Raw genomic sequence first — 22,430 nt, 5'->3', positions numbered from 1 at the left:
GTGCTTAACAGTGTTACTGGTTTTCTATAGTGTAACAGTAAAATAAAATATGCTACGTCTGCCCACAAGCACCGGCTTACTTTCAATTTTTCTCATTTTCCTTGTGTATAGAACAAACATTCTTGAAAACACTTCAAATAATATTACGAACTTATTTCACCTTCATATAGATGTTTTTTCTTTCAACTCTTTCTCTGAATGTGCTCGGGACACATTGTTTAATTAATTTTACCAAAGGCTCTATGATTCATAAACGTGAAATTGTTTTCATACTAATGTTTCCTTGTTCACTGCTGTTCTCTTCCTGCTTCCTTTATGTCTGACCTGAGCTAGTGTCATTTGGCATTCCCAAAGCAGAATAGATTTGTTGTTCTAAAGCCATGGGCAGAGCTAATGATACACAGATTCCCACGAAGTGGGTGTTGCAGAAATTGAACAAATAGCACCTGATTTCCACTGACCAAAGACAGGATCATTAAGGTGACAAGATAAAAATAAAAACAAAAACCTCTAAAACCAAAGCTCTTTAGATACCTTTAAAACAGTGGGAACCAGACAAGAATGTGATATTATATCTCCTAACTGAGGGAAACTGAGCTGCAAATAATTCCAGTCAGGAAAGTGTACTCAACTTTGAACTTTGCTTTTCGAAGGTGAGAGCTTTCATGCAGTGAGATTGTGTGAATGGGTGTGAATTCATGGGAAATAACTTCTGATCTAGATAGGCAGATTAAATTTAAAATCACTCTGCCTGTGTCCTGAGGGTAAGTGCTGATCAAAAAGTGGAAATCTTCTAATGTAGAAATCTTCTCCTTACCTATCCTAAAATTTTGATTTCTCTGTGCTATACAAAGTTGTGTAAAACCTCTCATTGCAAAGCAATAGTTATGAAAACATAAAGAAGGCTCAAGTGCATCTTCCGACTACTTTACTGACATGGGTACATGAGAACGCCAAATGTTCTAGCTTTTTTAAGAACTCCTGATGGTTTACACTTTTAAGCTTCTCAGAATTTTTCAGCTAACATCTGAGCCAACTAAAGTTTGCATGTCCAGAACATTTTGTTTCTGAGTAGAAGACAGAATTATTAAGTAGAAAAGGGAGTCCGTAAATCAAGTATCAGGAAATTAGGGAGTCCATCAAAAAGCAGTAACTACTCACATCAAGACATCACCTGCAGTAAAATAACCAAAATATAAATACATCTCAAATTGGAAATAAAAAAGGGGATCTTCAAAATTCCTACCATTTTTGCTTCCTGTGTGTATCTAGAATATTTCAACTGTCTCCAGTGACCATTAGCCACATTCAGCAAAGAACACAAGTTTCTAAACAAGAACTGACTCAAATCTGAAGCCCAGATGTTCAAAATGAAATCCACAATACCTTTTAGTAAGATTTTCTTACTCCAAAGGGTGCCTAAACTTACTGCTGCCCTCCCCATTTGACCCAAAAGTTTCCTAGGTGCTTGCTTTGTACATGCTTAGAATTGCCCCAGCCTAAATAGCTCAGCGCCTATTTCTCATATCCCTCCCAAGATAGGATCTAGAAATTTGGCAAAGGAATGTGTATGTCCCCTAAGGCATCCAAAACATTAATTACTGAATAATACCGAGAGCACACTGACAAGATTAGGTTCCTCAGAAAATGCAGACTTGCTCACTGTCTTTTAAAAGGATGGGTGGGAATCTCCACCTTTCACGCAACAGCTTAATGCTTGCAGGACTCAGCAAGTGAGAGGGCTGGATTCAACAGCTTCCTAAGCCTACAGACATTCAAAAGACATCTCACAGACATCTCACTTCCCAGGAGAGTGCCCTGACCACCAGTCTTTTACACAGGGTGCACGCTCCAATACAATTGATGCTAAGCCATTCCAGAGAAAGAAATGCACCGTCAAATGGGCCAACAAGAGTAAGCAAGGGACAGTGTGGTGTTCCACCATCCCGGTTCATGTGGCGGACATGGGGATTTATGCATTCACATCAAACAGACAGAATTCAAACCTCCAAGGAGCCAGTCCTAACTAGTAAGCCATTCAAGACCCTGCTTTCTCCTCCAGCTCTGCTTCAAAGAAAACAAGAATGAGTGCTGCTTTCCTCTGGCAGAAAGGCTTCTTTTGTGAAGATGACATCTGCTGAGGCCAGAGATGTCTCTTCTGCAAATTGTGCAGTTCAGAGATCCTTAATCTAGTTTTAAACAAGTTAGCTCATGTGTTGCATGAAGTTATTTACAGCCAAATCAACTTCTACAGCAACATATTTACCTTGATAAAAGTATGTCTAGAGTAGACACACTGTACCACAGTCTAAAGTCTGTGCGAGTCTGGGTTTTCAGATATACTGCTGCTCCTAGACCTTTCTTGTTTTGTTTTGGTTTTTTTTTTCTGGTTTGGTGTTGGGTTGGTTTTTTTTTTTGGTGGTGTTTTTTGTTTTGGTTTGGGTTTTTTTGCTAGCTGTATTACACTCCCTAATTAGCCAGTGCCTTGGATTCAGCTTTGCACTGATCTGTGCAGGGAACTTGAGTGTATAAATGAGGATTCAGGATTTCCACCATAGAGACTAGAAAGCATATAATTTGGGGGCACCTAAGTCCAATATTCAGCCCAACCTTACATTTTTGTGGTTGTAACTTGAAAAAAAGCAAACAACAGTCATCTCAGCTTTCTGCTTACAAAGTATGGCTAGTAGGAGCCCTGTGACGCACAGTAAGTGTGGAACATTACAAAAGCCATTTGGGTAGGTTACAAAGAAAAAGGCATTTTAAAAAACACCTCTGGCTTATCTATCAGTACACATTAATGAGATATGAGGAAAGAATTTTTCCTGTTCCAGCATGAGCCGCTCAGGTAAATTAAAATGATGTCAGCACTATTTCTTCCCTTAGGACTAAATATTTGCAAATATTAAATATACGTTGAACATACAAAGTTCATACTTAAAAGTTGGGTTTAGGTCTTAATTTCAATTCAAGGTATGTATTTTTAATTAACTTAAAGTAAAAATAATTTTAAAAAATCAAACAGGATAATATTTTCATTAGAAATATATTAAATGACCGGTACTGCTTCATAATATGGTGTTCTATTTAGCTCTGTTGATTTGTTACAGCAAAACATACTGATGTCTGGATGCAGATTAAATCTCTCTCCTTTGGTCACCAGGAAAGACAACTACAGTATTTAAGAAAGCAATTTTTGAAACAATACATGCAATTTCCTGCATTTCCTGCAGGAAAAACATATGTAATAGAAATTACTGGAATTGAATCTATAATCAGCATGATGGGTTCAGTTCAAAAGACCTGAGAACTTTTTTTCTTCTAAGCTGTGCAAGTTTTTATTTCTGAGCTTTAGTTTCAGTGTGGGTTTTCCACAGCGTTTCACAAAATTCAGTGTAACAGTCTGCTGCTGAGTTCTGCAAGATGACCTCCGAAATCATAGCTAATCTTTTCCTCCTCAACACCAAGCAAACGGCCAGCAGCCCCCAGCCCTCTGGAGCCGTGTTCTTACACCACTGGAGCTCAGTGCAGTCCAAGGCAGAGCTTGCCCAACTGGGTCACAGGGAGGAAGGAGAAAGCCCCACGTGACAGGACCTAATGAACCTGACATCATTTTGCTGGACAGCAGACCTGCCTCACCTGTTTGTTCTCAGTTTACTGTACACGATGCTCTGCTAGAAGAGCCTGACCCAAGCCAAAATGAAGGCTTTTGTTTACGTTACCTCAGCACATACTGGTGGCAGGGCAGGACAGCTTCCCAGAAAGCTGTGGTTTTTGCTCAGGTGGGGAGTGCTTTGGGAGCACGGGGAGCCCAAGGAGGCCACACTGACCCTATCTGATTCAAAATGATCTGTGAAGCTGAGAGTCCAGGAACCAAGAGTGCTCTGCCAGGGCCCTATTTTCAAGGACGTGTGTGGGATACAGATTTCTTTTCAGACCTTTAGAGTGTTTCGTTCTTGGTGAGGAGGTCAAAATTTGCTTTATAAAAGATTGCCTCAGTCTGGATAAGTTTTGTTCTAATAAAAATTAGTTCCAGAACCTGGGAGACTTTTGATATCTTTTAGACCATCTATTTTAAGAAAAAGTATACGCAGTTTTATATAAAACCCAACTTATCTTCCAATCCATTAAGGGATTTTGAAAATGCCAGAGATCTTTGACACATGAAAAAGATCCGTTGTTTGGTAAAGCCAGTTTTGGATCTGGTTATTCAGAATATAGTATAACTTCAATGAGGTGAGAAAAATTACTCTCTGATAACAATCATGAAGCAAAATTCTTAATTTCACTTTCTAATTTCAATTCCTATTAAATTCAGGTGTCTGACTGGTTACTATAATACCAAACCATAAAGTAGCTTTATATAAAATATGCTATCAAAGAGAAAATATCCTTGAGAAAGAAATTACTCTAGTAATGTAATGAAGTGCAAATCCCTAGTGAAAATATCAAATGAAGATCTGACTACTTTTTTTATTGGTTATTCCCTGCCAACATGGGCTTGCTGTCCTTCCTGAGTTACACTAAAGCCAGACGACAGAGAACCAGAGAAGTATAAAGTTATGGAATATAAGCATCTAGATAAGGTCATAACAGTCAAGCAATAACAAGTCAAAATAAAATCAATTTGTCAACTTCCTTGAAGTGGCATTAGTAAAAGCAGTATGAAAAAGAGGGATATATTGAAGAACCTATACTGAATTAAACATCTGAATTGAATCATTAGGGTTTCAGTTTTCATTTAAATTGCCGGGTTCTTTGTCACAGTTTGGAGGAGGAGGAGTTTTATATACAGGCTCATTTATAAACATTGCTTCATCTTGGTCTCCAAATCACGGTCCTTAAAACAATAAAACTGTAAAATAAAGAAAGAAAACCCTAAACACATAAACTAAGAGAAATCATTTGCTATAATTCCTTTCTCTCCTTTTCCCCAAGATTAAAATGTTCTCTCTGTGCCTGTTGTATATAAAATCTTTGGAAATGCACTTATACATAACTGCAATGCACAGTCACGTTCCTGAAACTTCATCAACCTACACAGACTCCAGGGTAACTGCAAAAAAAAAAAAAAAAGTCACTGGCTTGTCACCTTAGAAGACGCCTATAAAGAACCTTGCTTCCACCAAGCACAAATAACCTTTGGCTCTGTCTTCACCAAAAGCCTTGCCTCTCTGTAATGGCACTTCCTTTCTTGTAGGCAGTTGCTTCTTCTAATGCACAGCACTGGATCTAAAGGACTATACCCTGCACCACCTCTGCTAAAAGCTGTGTCCTGCTGCCATGGCCTAGACTGCTGCACATCACCTATTGCCCTGCCCCTGCTTTACAGCACGTCTTTACCCCAGCTCCCAGAGTCCTGCCACCAGCAGTTTGGTGAGATATGAATGGAAACCTTTCTCCTATCTGTTCTGCCTGGACTCCTGATGGCTGTGAGGAGTAAGAAGGGAGGGAGCACCTGTGAAAGGACAAGATTCAGCGGTGCCCAGTGACAAGATTCAATAGGCACAAATTGAAATACAGAAAATTCCACCTAAATTTAAGGAAAAATAATTTTCTATTTTGACTATAAGGGTGATCATACACTGCAATAGGCCACCCAGAGAGGATGTGGAGTCTCCATCCATGGAGATACTCAAAACCCGCTTGGACACACAACCCTGAGTCACCCACTCTATTTTGACCCAGCCTTGAGCTGAGGGGTTAGGGATTAGGCAGTCTACAGAGGTGCCTTCCAACCTCAGCTACTCTGTGATTCTGTTGAAAAACATCAGCAACACCACCGATCTAAAAACTGAAGATGTGTCATACAACTTTTTAACAGACACAACCATCCTCCATGCTACAGAATACATTGCAAAACTAAAAATGCCTGGGATGATCAGAGACAGAACATGAATCTCACACAGACTTTCCCTTTGCAAATTACTGCGGAATTTACTATGCTCCCTTTCAGATACATAGCTGTTTTGTGGAAGGAGAGCTAGGTATAGCACACATTTCTTGAAGCTATCGGTATTTCAGCACTGCTGCTATGCTCCTAACTAATGAGCCACACAGCAAGTCAACAGACTGTTTACTTTTGCATTAATATTTAACTTCTCCTATGAATTAATTGGAAGATTTCTTGATAAATTTTTGGAGTGGCTCATATGTACACAAGGTACAGCCAGCTGCCAGTGTAACCAAGTTAACTGCTTGCCCTTAGTAACTTCTGTGCAAACACAGCACAGCCTTCCTCAGTTCAGCCTGATTAATAAGCAAAGACCTGGCTTCTTTTCCTCAACAGCATGAAAGCATAATATGAGCACTACATTTTCCTCTTCAAACCTGAAAGAGTTTTTCTTCAAAAAATCAGATCCCAACAATCTTAGCTCAAGTTCAGTATATTTTTACGTTTTATTACTCTTCTCTTCTTCTTATAGTCTGAGACAAGATTTACCCTCAAGTAGATTGCACCCATTTATTAAAGAGAAGCAAAGAGCTATGGACAAGAGGAAGGCCCGGATGGACAAAAGGGGCTCTGTAGGTGTTTGCAATACAGGCTTATTTCAACATTGTCCAGAACACTTCTATTGGCAACCAAAATAACTGAGGATCTCAGCCCTCAAATCCTAGTGAAGGCATACCATTCATAGGGGTCCAAGATCCAATTCCAGACACCTATGCCTCCATTTAAACCCGTGCACACAGCCTGAACCGTTGTATGATAAAACAGTGCAGAAAAGGTTAGCAGCTTTAAGCTATCAAAATTTCTGAGAGTCAATGTAGAATACATTTCTTTATTACAGCATCTGTTGATATACCTGAAAGCTGTGTCTGCAGCTGCCTTACAAGGTCTAAAGCTCTCCTTTGATACAGAGACAGAATAAACCTGAAGCATAGAGCTGTGATGATGCTTCCCCCGGCTTCTATGTATGAAACAGGGAGATCCTTCAACTTTACTTCAATTCAGTTCCAGGAAAGGCTACAGAGAATGAATCCAAAGTATTTCAGGTTTGATACTCAATGTGTAAACACTCAGTCCTTTGGACTGATGAAGTTCACATGGGTATTTTAGAACTGTCACCATCTAAACCTGATTCACTGCAGCCTCCTGATTTGACTTTCAGAGGGGGAAGAACAGAGCAAGAAAGGGTGTATTTAATTTTTTTGTGAGCTAATACAAATGTGTTTCATCATTGTAGAATCACATGCACATACCATATAAAAGGTAGAAAAAAAAAACAACAATCTGGAGAGAGAAATGATCAAATAGGTCTTGAAATTCTTTACCATCTTATGATATATTTTTACTTATGATTAATATTTAATAGCGTTAAAAAAAATTGAACTCAACCTACAACACAAGAAAAGAAGTTAAGGAGCTAATGACAGACAAAAGGGTGCCTTTAATGAATGCTAGCACAGCTAATCATTTTAAGGAAAAAAGTTTGTTGTTTATGATTGCTGTCTCCTCCTTTGTACATACGTGCATGAATTTTGTGCTTACTTTGAGAGCTGCTGGCTTCATAACAACACCTATACTGATCACAATGAAATGGTATCTGAAAAGAAATGTCCAAAACCTCAAACCTAATTTGGTATTTTTTTATGTCATTAATAAAACAAGAAATATAGCTCCTTGGTTGAGTGCTGAACCAATAGAAAAAAGGTTTCTTAAGAAAGTAAACTTACTATGGGTTAAAAATATGCATTATTTTGTTTAAATTCCTACATACCTACATGTAAAGCAAGACTCTTATGATGGAAATAGCATAAGAGCTTCAGATGTCAAAAGGAAAGGAATACAATTATTAAATTATTAATATCCTAAAAAGCACACTCCAATTTGAAGACAAATCAGAAACAAAATACCTAAGAAAATTCATGGGAATTGTGAAATTCAATTCGAACACAGACACCTTCCCTTCAGCTCAGATGTTATGGGATGACACCACCCTAATCCCTCTCCATAACTGAGATGAGACCTTGTGGTTGACATAGCTGCACTCCTTTTCACTTAATCAATTTACTTTTTTCTTTAAATGAGACAGAGTATGTCTATTATTTGATAACAAGACACTAACCTAAATCCCATAATTGTGAGAAAATGTGCCATTATGACTGATACTGCAAAATGCTGCCTTAATTCCCCTTCCCTGAAGTACCAGCTGCAAAATCATCCCCTGAATCTTCAGAACTCCAAAATAACAGAGTCTTTTTGTGAAGGGTTAAGCAGTTTTTCTTAATTTCATTATGATCCTCAGCAACATTATCATTTTGCATGGAATCTGTAGGGTCAGAAGTCATTCTCCAAGAAGAAAATTGAAATAGGGTGTAACTGATCAGCACCACATCAGAGACACTAAATTCTCTGTAATCAATAAAAGAATGGGTGCTGATTTCTTTTGGTCCCTGGCAAGAAGGGATTGAAAAGAGATCATGCTCCACTGTACCCCCTTGATGTTCTACATTTCTTTATTGCTCCATTACAAAACCTAATGTTGCGTGAACAAATGCAGCCCCGGCAAATGAGCAGTAACTGTCCCTTGCATTGCTGTTACTGAACCATAGCGATAGGCAGTTTAATCTTTGATGGAAAGCAGTTGTTCAGACCTTTCTGCTAAACTGACCCACAGTATAGCATTACTTGGAAGAACTCATTCCTATGTTTTTGTAACGCTGTAATTGGGTAACATTGGAAATCCACTGTAAATTCAGTGTTGATGTGAACACAAAATCTTGGAATATGGTGAATGTGGTGTGAACACAAAATCTTGGAATACGGTGAATGCGGAGAGTTTATGTTTAAAAAATAAATATTCACAGTTCAATATTCAAAGTCTAAAAACATACTAGAGGATGTATTTCCATTCCTTTTAGAAAATTTTCCCCTGTACTAGACAAAAAATAGCTCTCTTTAAAAGCATTATTTTGAGAGATTCAAATTTTCTGACTCTAGTACTAGCTCCTCCTCCATACAATGGCTCCTGCCTTAACATCCTTCTTCATCCGGTATCCTTCTGCAGCATTGACTCTCTTATGGTTGCGTTCATGTTTTTATCTCATCCCTCACTTGGTTTACGTTTCTGCTTTATTTCCTGGTTTTTGAATACATCAGTTGTCCTTCTCAAATTATGAGACAGTTATTGCTAAACTTATAATATGGTAAGCACATTTGGGTTTCCTTCTGACCCTGAATATGTAACAAATTTACCTGCCTTATTTTCTATAGGAAATATTTTCCACTGTATGATTCAAATAGTGCAACAAATCTCCATCAGTAAGATATCAGCAATCAAACAAGTAAAACACAGTTCTTAGTCTTAATATGATCCCTTTCTGTTCTTTGTATGCCATTTGAGACCTGTCATATCCCAATTCCTGAGCTGTCAGCTATATTCAGCTGTAGAGCATATGACAGATTTGTTTGCAAATAGGAGCTGGTTAACATTTTCAGAATCAGAATATTCCAGGTACTATAAATTCTGTTTGCCTGTTTCTTTTCAGAAAACTACAGAGACATGGCAAATAGCCACACCATAAGTAAAGCTGAATATTGTTGTTTTAACTGGATCAAAGGAACTTGTCACAAATAGGTTTGAAAAAATACACACTCTTGTTTGCACACCTATGTAAATGCTTTTCTAGCAGCCTAAATACCAATGGTCATATCAACAAACCCTTGGGGCACATAGATCTGTCATAGATGCACACATACTTAAAGTTAAATCACTTCTTGACATAGAAGAATCAAAAGAATCATTGTCATATACCTAGCCATATTACATTTCCCTTCTCATTAAAATTGTTTATTAGCAATACATTTAATTGTGCAACCTGATCTTACTAGGGCTCTGAATAGCATACGTGGTATTGTATGTAGCATATGTGCTATTTTATGTAGCATATGTCTATTCATAAATTAAACGCCTTCCTTTTTTTAACGACTACTGCTGTTACACTAGTTATTTCTCTTCCACCGCATTAAAAACAGCTTTCATGATAGAAGCGGGAATAAAGAAGTGGGAATAGGCATTCATAGACAGTATGCAGGGAGATTTAGAAGTCATTAGTATGTTGATATTCTCCTAATATAAGAATAAGAAAACACAAGATTGACTTTCTGCTCTTAAAACTTCACCAGTTAATTTGTCTAGTCCTTCCAATACATTCCTGTAGATTCACTCCCTTGACTATAACACTAATCATTTCCCTATGCGTGCTGAAAGTAAAATGCCTCTAAGAATGCTTTGTCTCATCATCCTTTGCACACCACAAACCCCCCGCAAAATAGTCTTTACTAAGCCATTCCTCAGCTTTGGTCTTGAAGCTGTGAACTACACTATAAAGGCAGCCAAAGAGAGATCCAGCTAATTTTCCTTCCCAAACTTGTAAAAACTTTGGCACAAGGAACCCAGCCTGCTCAGGTATATATGATAGTTTCTCAAGAATTCAACCACCTCTTAAGAGCAAGAAACCAGATGCGATCCCCGCCATACAGTTAGAGCCAGCCATGTACACTTAGGTTCATATCTCTGTTAGATTTCCAATAACATCAGAGAGAAAGAACAGCTTTGCTTTTGTTTGTACCCTGACTTGTTTTACGGATCAACTCTGTAAATATCATTAAGCAATAACACTGTATGCCTTAGAAAGACTGATATTGATGAATAAACACACTTATATTTCAACATTAAATGTTACTTTGTCCATTTAGACAAAGGATTCCAAATTCCAGAGTCAATATAACAAATGCCATTGTATTTATTATTTGAGTATGTATACTCGAGGGCACACTGTATTCCTCATACACACAGATCCATATACAGAAATTAAACCACTGCAGTGATACAACTACAATATTCTCTGCCTTCCATGGGACTCATGGTGCAAAGTGTGAAAAAGCAAACCATATGTCTCTCACCAGGATTTTCCTTACCAAGCAATGAGTATGGAATGAATCGTCTACAGTTCCTAAGAGCAGGAAAGAGCGGGGAGAAGAAAGGAAGAGAGACGGGAGCTGTTGGGGAAGGGGACGTACGGGGAAGCTGGTAGTACCTTATCCTTGCAAGCCTGAGGGAGACAAGAAAGGTTCTGTTCTTGCTTCTGTCACACTACTGTGCTCACCTAGTTGGGGTGGAGAACTTGCCCATCTACGTTTAGTTTACATGGGATATGAGCTGTCATTTTTAGTGAGCAAGGCTTCATTTGTTAAAATAATCTATTTCCACTTGGTTAGGGAACATTCTGTAGACATGCTGTGTGTACTCTGGAAAAAAACCCAAATATAATGATGAGTATTGAAAAATAGCAAACAAACTTCCTGAAGGGAGACATTTGGTTTTAATGGATGAAAACAAGATTATTATTATTATTTTTAAAATGTATTGCAAATACAGTAAGGAATGTAAAAACAAAATGTAACCTAGCACGTAGATTGCTTGACTAAAACATTTGCAGGTGGTTATGGGATCGGTAAACCACATAATCCTTACACATTTTTAGGGTGCACAGTACATGAGGTACATTTTGTGTCTGTCATTATGTTGTAGGACATATTTGTTTCTCTTATTGCTAACTGTCAGGCTGAGACAAATACTTCCAATTAATTGGCAGAAAGCAGAAGAAAAAGCAGCAACTTCAGTCCACTGCAAATACTTTGGAAGCAAAGGAGCCATTTGAATAAAAAAATATTTCCTTCTTGATGCTGTTAACATCTATCCACTTAGACTTAGCAAGAAAGCCAATCTGCTGACACCTCAGATAACTGGAAACAAAACAGCTTTTGTCTCAGACATGCTTGGTCACATTAATGCGTTACAGAGTCCGCGCTAAGCAGCATTGGCTGCTGGGGTTTGTTCAATGAGGCACAACACATGGCTAATCCTGCCACATCCACTCTAGACCAAAGGTGACTTGACTCTGACCAACTGGTGGCACGCACTGAGCAGGTACAGACTGTCTCCACTTGATTTAGATCACAGTGCTTCATGTTCTGGACCTACTGAGTTGAGAAGAGAAAAGCTGGCTGTTGGCTTGGAACATGACTGGAGGACATCCAAAGATATCATGACAATGAGAAAACTGGTATTGGTGATTTCGAAAGTTATTTTCTTCTAACACGAGGCAACATTTTAACATCAAGCCATTCAACTACTTTAGCAACTTGTTATTGTGTTTTCTCTTTCAAGAGGACTATGTTAACACCAGAGTCTCGGGTAGCTGACAGCTTTGAGGATAACTGTCCTCTTAACCTACTCACATCTCTTCTGTAATTTCAATTGACTGCAACTTTTTTGTTTGTTTGTTTTACTGAACCAGTATATATTATTGCTGTCCTGTGCTGTGTGCTGGCACAAGCCACAGCAAAGGTAGTTTCATCTGCATGGCATATGGAATCATTGCCATCTGGACAACTTGGACTACAAAGTCCAATGAGGTCAATGAAAATACTTCAGAGGTCTCTGGATCAGGGCCAGAGCCTGCAAATTTAATTGGCTGAGAAACCAAACGATGCAAAGTACTTGGTATCTTTTGATATGGGAGATACTTCATGAACATACATTTATGTAAAGAACTGCTTTCCCAATTTTGGTGACATTACCATATACACTTAAGATTTCTTAAATAGTCCAGTTCCTCCTGTACACTCCAGGAGCATCTGAAGAGCTCACACTGCTCAAGAAATGCTGGAAATTGCACAAAAGTCTTCCCCGGAAGTTTTTGCAAATGGATTAGCATCAGCCTAGCTGATGAAAGAATGGCACAAGCAACTTCAGCCACTCACGGCTGAAATAACTCTTGTTTGTGTTATGGAAGATATATCCCTTTCTTACGTAAGGCATGTGGCATTTGCACTAAACACTTGAAAAATCCTCAGATAGGAAAATTCTGCTTTACCCTGTATATCAAATCTGAACAGGTTTGAAATAGCAGCCAGAGAGCAATATAACTCAGTCAGTTGAAGCCAATACTCTTGATCTGTTGCATTTGGGATCAAGGCCAGCACAGAGTACAGGACAAAGTTTAGAGAGATTGATGGAAGATCTTCTGTCAGTGAGCAGATATCCATTCTCATCTTCCTGGTTTTCTGGCATAATCCAACATCATCTGTCCCAAGGTATGGCAGTAATCCAAAAAGAATGTGTTGAAATGATTTAAATCATTCCCTGCAAACAACAGTAACAGGAAACTGCAAATCCATCCCCATACTCTAAATTTACACTGTCAAAAAGACCTATTCTCTTGCCAGATATTTTCAACATCGACGCAAACTAAAAAAATGATACAGATATGTCAGGAGCATGAAGATGGCATACACATCTGCTTGTATTTCATAGCATTAAACCATACAGTTGGCGCTGATCAATGATCATCTGAGTACACAGTTTAGGACTGCTGTGCTATTTTTTTTATTACCAAACACTTATGCAGCTACATCTACTCATTATATATTTGTCATCTTCATGTGAGAGAAAGCTCTTCCAGCTTCTCCTTAGTTATATGCAATATTTGTACCTCCTGTCTCCACTTCAACAACGCATAAGGCTTTTAAAAAATATTTGTCAGTACAGCAGTTCAGTAACTTCGACCACAACAAATCCATCATACCTGCTGTCTGTGGAAGCCTACACTGGCTTCCTCCATGAAATCAACTGAAGGCTTTTACCTTCAGAACACTCAGTCACCTGTGAGAAAGATAACATCAAAGACCACTTATAAAATGTGAGGAGATGCTGATTGACAGCAAATACACAGGAAGTTTCAATCATTATACTGTCTCATGAAAAATTACAGCTTGTTTGTGCTGAAAATGAAGGTTTTTTGGAGGCCAGACACAAAATGAGGAATGAGCTCTATCAGGAACTATGAGTCATCACAAGCATTTCCACCTCTCTCTCCAAATGCATGACATCTTTCTTGTCCTGACCTTCTCTAACATCCAGCTTATCCGTTTTTAAAATGGATTTATTGCTTTTAAAAACAAATTCTACCAAAACCGAACACTTTACTATGCAGTCAGTTTTCAGCTCAGGGACGAGATGAGAGAAAGAGCAAAACACACATCATGGACACAACATTTAACATCTGTCCAGAAAGCAGTGCAAATTATGTAGAAATGAAGGCTGCATTAAGATCTTTTGTAAAACAAATATGTTAAGATCTTCCTTGTGTTGTAACACATCTAAAGCAATTTAATTGCAGGAAGTTATGTTTAACTACTAAGTGCCAGCCATTGCTGTATCCCGCTTTCTTTATTTCATTGATATATATTTTACTCACTACCTTAGGTATAAGCCTGAAAGACAGTAATTATTTCAAAAGTATTACTCTCACTCTGTAGCAAAAGTTTATTTTTATTTATTTATTGAAACTGAGCCCTGGCTTTTCCATCTGCTACATAACCTACCAAAATATGTTTTTCACTGAAATAAAATTATTATTTTGTGTCTTCAAATTGATTTTATGTTTCAACAAGACTATTTATTTGTTTTTAAACAGTCCAACGCAATAATCATATGTTAGAAACTATTTCCCTCCTAATAAAACACCCCTCTCCATAAACACTAGCCAGAAAGTATCACTGAATGTCTCATTATTTTTCATAACCATTTCAGTAGAGGTTTCCGAGTTATCATTATGTTATTAAAATAGAGAAAAATAATTAGAAAAGACAGCACACACAATGGTACATCATGACAAGGTGTTGCTAATTAGACTGCTAGAGTCACTACTTAAGTGACTGGTGTGCAGGGAAGATAATTTTTCACTATACCACTTTACCTTTTATAAACCACATTCTCTCAAAATCCTTATTTCTGCATTTAAAAGCACAAGGAGCTGACTGATAAACAAGGTCTTGTTGAAGAGATGCCAGTACTGCAATGGATAGCTGTACCTCGACACCCGAATTCTGTACTGTATCATGGTTTGAATTTCTTTCTACTTTATTTATATATATTTAATATATCTTGTACATTTTGAAAAAGAAAATTTACAAGGCAGAAAAGAAGTGGCAAGCATAAAAAGTGTGTCTATAAAGGCCCCAATCAGATATTGATGTCAAAATAAGTAAGGCTCCATTAGCATCCAGGGGACACATAAACTTTGTGTTGATCTTTTTAATGTGCTTTGCAGACTGCCTGAAGATGATACAAAAGGGTAATTACCTGCATTCAGAGTCACAGACATCACACTACTTTCATTAATCTCTAGTGTTTTCTGCCTTAGAAAATGCAGAGAATGAATTCTCTCATGTTTAGGAAATCAAGCCCATGTTCCACCAACACAGGTTGCTGCTTAGTACCAGCTGCATACCTGCTGGAGGGTTTTTTTTCTGGGAAGTTGCAATTCAACAGCACGGCAGAATTTTCAAACATAGGACAATCCTGCTGGAATCAGAGATTGGTAAGAGAGATAACCTTCAAAATATCAACATATTGTTTTACTGAACTAGATTTTCCAACTAATCTCATTAGGGTCAGTCTGTTCTGAGCGAGCAGTGAAAAACAAAAGTTCACGTAGGCAGCATTATGAAATGGATCGTAAAAGTACACCACCAACAACAAATCAAACATATCAAAGCCAGGCAAAGAAAACAAAGTGCCTTTATGGGAGACTTCCTTATCTTTGAGAAGGTAAACGAAACAGCTTGACCCTATATCACTGCTAAAAAATGAACAGGTACATCAGGACAAAACTGTTGGATCAAATTCTTTCCTAAAACACACACATCCAAGTAGAGAATTTAAGGATAAATTCTCACACACTATAGGAGCTGATCAGGGACTTACTACTCAGTTAACTATTCTGACTTGACACTTTGTGGAAGCTCTACTTTATTTGAGCAGAATAAACTCCTGTATATTGACAGGCATCCTGTGTACTTTATCCTTGGCTAGACTTCATCTTTGCTTTTTCTGATTTAACTGGGGGTGAAATCCTTCACTGGTGATGGATGATACTGTCTCCCCTAAGAACAGCAGGCCATAAAAATGACCTAGCTGCTCATATTGACATCTCAGCAAGGTTTCAAGGGTGACCTTAAACTACATAAAACATAATGCTGCTAAAGAGGAGAGAATACTAGCTATCACATTAGAAGTTTTAACTGGTTATTTCATGTGAAGTCAGTACTGTGATAAAACTAAATCAACCTAAACTCCTGCAACCTGTTTTCTCCAAAGGTGAACTTAAGTGTTTTATGAGAGGTTAACATGCACCTCCTGACTCAGCATTAGGTGAGCAGCTTTACTTCTACAAATATTTTTATTAATGGCAATGGGATTATTTATGTGAATATTTTCTAACGCATGAGTGATTTTACAGACAATCTCTCAAAACAATCTATGAATTGTTGGTTGATGTGCTTATTATTGTTTACTAATCAGCCAGAGTCTGTAAACTTCATTTTAAACTCACTTCCAGATGAGAAAAAAAAAAAGCCCAAACCAGCCACCTTTCTCTCTACATAGTGCAATTGGGTTTCTATTACCTTATAGGAGGTGGTTCATATTAAAAGAAATGGTTCACATTCTAAAGGATTACAGGATCATTTTGTAAATTGGATTACAATGAAGAGACTTAAATTCCTAAGTAGTTTTACAAAATATAAAGGGACCATTGTAAGAGGCTATGGGTAAACTGTATGTTTGCACAAAATATAAAGGGACCATTGTAAGAGGCTATGTATGTTTGCCCTGAACTTCCCTGACTATGTGTAGAAACACTATGAACAAGGTGTTAATCAGTAGCTTAAGAAGTATGACCTTTTTTTTCTTGAGCTTTAGCACAAAAATCACAAAACCCAAAGTTTTTAACTATATAATTTTAATCCTGAAGTCATTATCACACAAACATAATTTAATAGTGAAATCTGCTGACACAGACAGTATATTTTTATCTCAGAACTTGGAGAGTATTTAGCCAATACTTATCTGGAAGCTTTGGCCGATATTGATGGCCCATACGATCTTAGCTGATTTACTCCCATGGAAGAGATCCCATAGGAGAAAAGCTCATTAAAAAAAATAAAATCCCACTGTCAAGGATTTATTTAACAATACACAAACACGGGGTGACAAACCAACTTGACTACAAGTCTATGAAGATGTCACTTGGATGGTTCTCAACCATTTGAGTGACAATTCTCAAGAATTGCAAGTTATCTGCAAATCTTAAGAATGGCAGTTAAATTTGCTGAAGTTTTTAAAAACATTCACTAGAGAAAAATGTGTCAGCCTTCTCAATGATCTCCAGATCTCAACCATTTAACTGTTCCTTATAAAAGTTTACTTTATGAATAAGGGAAGCTGCACAGCCGTTAGCATTGAAAACTTAATATATCTTTGCTACTAAGGCAGGAGTATCTGAAGAAAACCTATTTATTCTTGACAATGCTGAAAGTAACTTCGAAGCATTCTGAAAACTAGTTTTTAATCCAGCCTATTAACTTTCATTAGGAAGCAACAGCTAATGGTAACTAAGCCTTAATACTATCTTTCTTTAGTCATTCAAGCACAAATATTTACTTAACAAATGCTTTTATAGGTCTTTTGTTTTGCTGACTATATATTAGGCTGTTAAGATTAAAGATATAATTAGCATTTTAATCACATTAATTTAAAAAAGCCTTAATCACTTACTTATCTCTTTCTATTGTGTGAGGGTCAGTAAATAAAATGTTACAATAGGTGTACTTTGACCTTATACTTCTGAAGCTCTTGATTTTTTTCCTGGTTTGCTACCAAGTAGATTTAAATGAGGATTTACGATACAGTTCCAGCTCTTTAAGGACTTTACCATATGAAACAGCAGACACACATGTCCAAATCTTTTGCCCTTTGGAAGCAGTGTACAAAACCCAGAACTGACAGAAATTTTCATACCAGTATTGCAAGGTCCTGATTGCACTTCATGTCTACAAAAGCGCAAAGGAGAAGGAGAGATTTAAGCACCTGGCTGGACATGTTTCTACGAGACATCAATTGACAACAGAAATGCAGATGTTTAAGAGTAAATAAAATATTTTTCATTTAAGGAAAAGCATCAAATTCATGAGAGTCAGATTCAGTTAAAATGCAAAGGTAAAAATTCTCATCTTTGAAGCTGTGATGCAGGTATGGAGCCTATAATGCAGAAATTACTCACACAGAAGTGGCATGAAGCTCAGTATGTGATATTGTCATACAGTTCAGCTACCACTACAGAACTAAAGCCCCCATTTCAGATCCAGGCTCTGCTATGATCCTTCATTGTGCTATCCAAATAGCCTCATTTAACTTTTGTTTTTGTAGGAGCCAAGAAGTGGAAAAGTAAGGGGAGTTTAGTTTGGACTGAAGAATCAAATTCATAATGGCTGTCAATTTAACAGATTCTACGAATCAATCAGTCTGCGAAAAGAATTTTAATATATTTAAAGCTGCGTTTGAGAGATAGTGCCTGCTACTCGTACTTACATCAAGTGTCAGTCTCTGAGAGTCCAAAGTAAAGCACTGTTCAGCCTGGGTATAGATGGAGCAGTTTGATTCTTAGAAATGTTTTCAAGATTTTAAAGAAATAATCATTCTTCAGGAATTCAGTTTAGATTTTGTGCTTCTGTTGTTGCCCTCTGTTTTACTTCTCTGCCTTTAATACATTTACAATGCAGACAGGCTTAGGAGACTTCATTTAGTCAGGGTTATAAGATATGCTTTAAAAAGTAAATATATCGTATTCCAGTGATCTATATAACAGAACAAGACAAAACTTTGTATTGTGGTAACAGGAGAGTCAGTATTTGTGTGGAATATTATTGGGAAAAGTATTATCTATGCAAAGTAATTCCCCTTAGCAGAAGTCTCTCTTAAAGCCACATGCTAAGCACACTGAGGCAACCTTTAGTAAATCCTGTAATTAGACATAGAAATGGTATTTACTTTCAGTGTCTGTTGAGCATGACATTTCTGAGAAAGAAATGATTACCAAAGTTGGCCCCTTTGCACAAATCCTTACTGTTACTTATCAGCTGTAGTACAAGAGCATCCCACAGCACAATGGTGAACTGGAGACACCTTGTACCAGGTGCTGGATGCACGGATGTGCTCAAGTAGGAAATAGGCTTAAGCATCTCAATAGGTTTTTTTGCATTTTTTGCCAGAACATTTATAATAATTTCTACCTCAGCAATACTTAGATTAATACAGATAATTTCTCTTGTAAACAACAACGAGCAAAGGAGTTCAACAGCCAAATGAGATGGCAACAAGATCACACATTTTATCAATAAACATTTGTTAAACTCTCATCAGAGCTTGCAGCAACAGCAGAAGCATAAAGAATGGAGATAAATTAGCCAGTTCTGCTTGGCTGAAAGAGAAAGAACAAAGTGCCAAAGGAAAGTATTTCTGTAAGTGAAATAATCTTTCACTCCACTATCAGTTCTTCAAAAATTGCTAGAGAAAAACATTGCAATTACATATCATATGCTGCTTATTACTATTGCCATTACTACCATTTAGCAAGAGAAGTTATTTTCACTGCTTTTCAACTATCAGGATCTTTTCAGCAAGTGGTGTGAATACTGAAGACTGCAAAGAGTGAAGTTAGCTTTCTGAAAGGGGCTGTGAATGGCACAGAGGATACACTGGGGAAAACTGAAAAAAAAAATCCCTTTGTCTCTTCTTTCAGTTGCAGTATCTTATGTATGGCCTTCAACCTCTCTGAAATACAAAATGGAAGGTAAGTGTGGTCTTTCAACTACAGAGTTCCCTTTAAAACTTTCCGCCTTCAGCCCTTGCTTGTTACATGATCCATCAGGCCTCTCAGAGTGGTCTGGACTCTCCATGTGTATCGTATCAGTGTGGTCCTCCTCTCTCCCTCTGTTTGAGTAAGCCCTATAATATACCCGTTTGCCCAGCTGTATTCTTTCTAATCTCACAAAATCCCACTTGGCAAACATCAGTGACAGAGAAAATGTAAACCTGTGGCAATCAGGAAAGACTTTAGTTACTGGTTAACCTTCAACCCCGAATATACAAACACAGCTTGATCTCTGACCATTGTTGAGAACTGGAAGTTTCATGACATTATTTAACCAACTCTGTTTGCTTTTAAGGATTACTTCATCCCTCCCTCCCTCCCTCCTGCAGCCATACTCTGCCGAAAGCCTTCCCCACTGCAGCCTGCACGACCTTTTGCCTTACTTAAAATGCAACCTTAATTGATCCAGCTGGATGCCATCGGGTGCACAACACGTCTCAGGACACAGCTTTGTTTCTAGGGCAGCAGTTATTTGCATTGCACTATACTGCTTAAGTGTTTCTAACCAGAATCCAGGCAACAAACACAGAGTCATTTGAACTCAGCTGCCCAGTTTTATCTTGGCAAGGGACCGATCAGGAAAAATAAACCCACAGCAAGTCTATCTTCTCTCCCACACATGAACAAATCTAGTCAACTTCCAGACAAGTGTTTGAATGAACTGTGGTTTTTTACATTTTGAATATTAACTAGTGCCTGAGAGCAGATATTGGGGGGGTAAGGGAGAGAAGAAAACAAAAAGAAAACTGGTTCTAGAAGCCTTTCTTATTTATGTTTCCTGTATTAATTCCTCCCTATTCAGTTAAAAAAAGAGGCTGCCTCCTCTTTCACAGCCATTAAAGGTCAGAATAGCACCTCAGTGACTCTTTCAGCTGGCTTAATCTGTGTGAAATGCTGCCCCATTAACCAGCCACTGGTTTGACTCAAAGATCTTAAGGGTCGTCTCCAACCTAAATGATTCTATAAGAATATACCTGCTAAAATGTTTAAAAATTATAAAAGCCTAACATCTTATTATATTCTTCTTTCATCTTATTTTGCAGATTTCATTCTCACAGGGATAGTATACTTTATCTTACTTTGCCATGTTCCTTTTAAATCGCAAGCATAAGATAGCAGGTAAACTAACAGTAACATATTCTGTTACAAAATCTCTCTATTTGGATCGTATTCGTCAACATCACAAAAATAATTTCCTTAAGAAATTGTCTGCCATACTGATGGCAGGATTTTCCTGCAGCCACAGTGTCTTTTTCACTTCTCAATTTCACAAACACCATTTACTTAAAACAACAAAAAGCATCATGTAGCTACTTGAACTTGCATCCTGATTTTGTTTTGATTTAAAGCCTAAAGTAAACAGGAGCCCCTTAAATTATATCCAGAGCATCCCTGCTCTAAGCTCTGTTGGACTAATTAGCATTTAAAAATATACATTTTTGCTTACTAGTTTTTGTGGAATCCTAGCTATCTATATAATTACAGTGTATTTCAGTATTATTCATGATATCATAACTGAAATGATAAGCATTAGTGTCATATTCTTTGGGAATCAGAGTGTATAACATCCATTAAAAAGATCTTCCAGGCATTGGTAACCTTGAATACTTTTTTCTAAGCCCCACCAGTCATATTGGTGATTTCTACAGAAATTATTTTAAAGCAATATACTTCAAAGCTTATTTAACATATTTTTCTAATGATGTAAAAAGTTTTCCACTTTAAAATGTTTTTACAAGTGGCAATATTCTAACTCCATAACTGTTCTAATATTATAACTGTTTGCTATTAATCATCCTTAATACTAATTTTCTTTTTTCTCCCTCTCCAGCCTCTGAAAATCTGAACTGTACCTTGGGAACTGTAAAAATAAGCGATGGACCGATGTAAAACCCTATATACTGACATATGCCAAATTTTACTTCAATCCAAATCCTACATATGAACATGTTAGTTTTGGCCAATATTTATTAAAAAAATATGAAATGTGCATACAGTGCAGATTTGCAATTGTTAAAATACCAGGTAGAATTCTGAAGATCTACTCTGACAAAAAGACTTCTGATTTTATTGGCAAGGTTTGCCTAACACCGAACACAGGATCTAACCCATCAGTTTGTCATCTGTCAGTTTTAGAGGTTCTACCACTCTAGCTCTGATAGTAAAGTTTGGTTTATTGCACTGAAATAGGAAAAAGCAGGTCTTTTCAATGATATAAACTTTCTAGTATAATTCCTTTTCAGCCATTCAGAGCAACAAAACAGGTCATGTCTGATTAATCAGGGATATTTTTTTTTACCCAAATAAATTAAATAACAGAATTTTAAAGCCCCACCTAGATACCTTGAAAAACTACATGTAATGCTGGGCTCCTGGGAAAACAGGCAAACTCTCTTAACTCCAGCACAAAGTCCTTTGGGTAAAGAAAGAAAGATTAATTGGTGGAGGGGGAGAGGGGGTGAAATGAGAGAAAGAGGATATTTAGGACTCTTCTTTTTGCTCTTACATTACTCAACAGCAACTGCATTTTGTCTGCAAACTTAAATTTTAACAGCATCTGACTAAAATGCCAAGCTGTTACATATCAAAATTCAACAGGATCTGACCTATACTGTCATCTCTGCTTATTCACCAGTAAATGAAGG

Source organism: Calidris pugnax, unplaced genomic scaffold (genome assembly GCF_001431845.1).
Source record: "Calidris pugnax isolate Ruff unplaced genomic scaffold, ASM143184v1 scaffold24, whole genome shotgun sequence".
Classification (NCBI taxonomy): Eukaryota; Metazoa; Chordata; class Aves; order Charadriiformes; family Scolopacidae; genus Calidris; species Calidris pugnax.
This window is presented reverse-complemented; position numbering follows the sequence as displayed.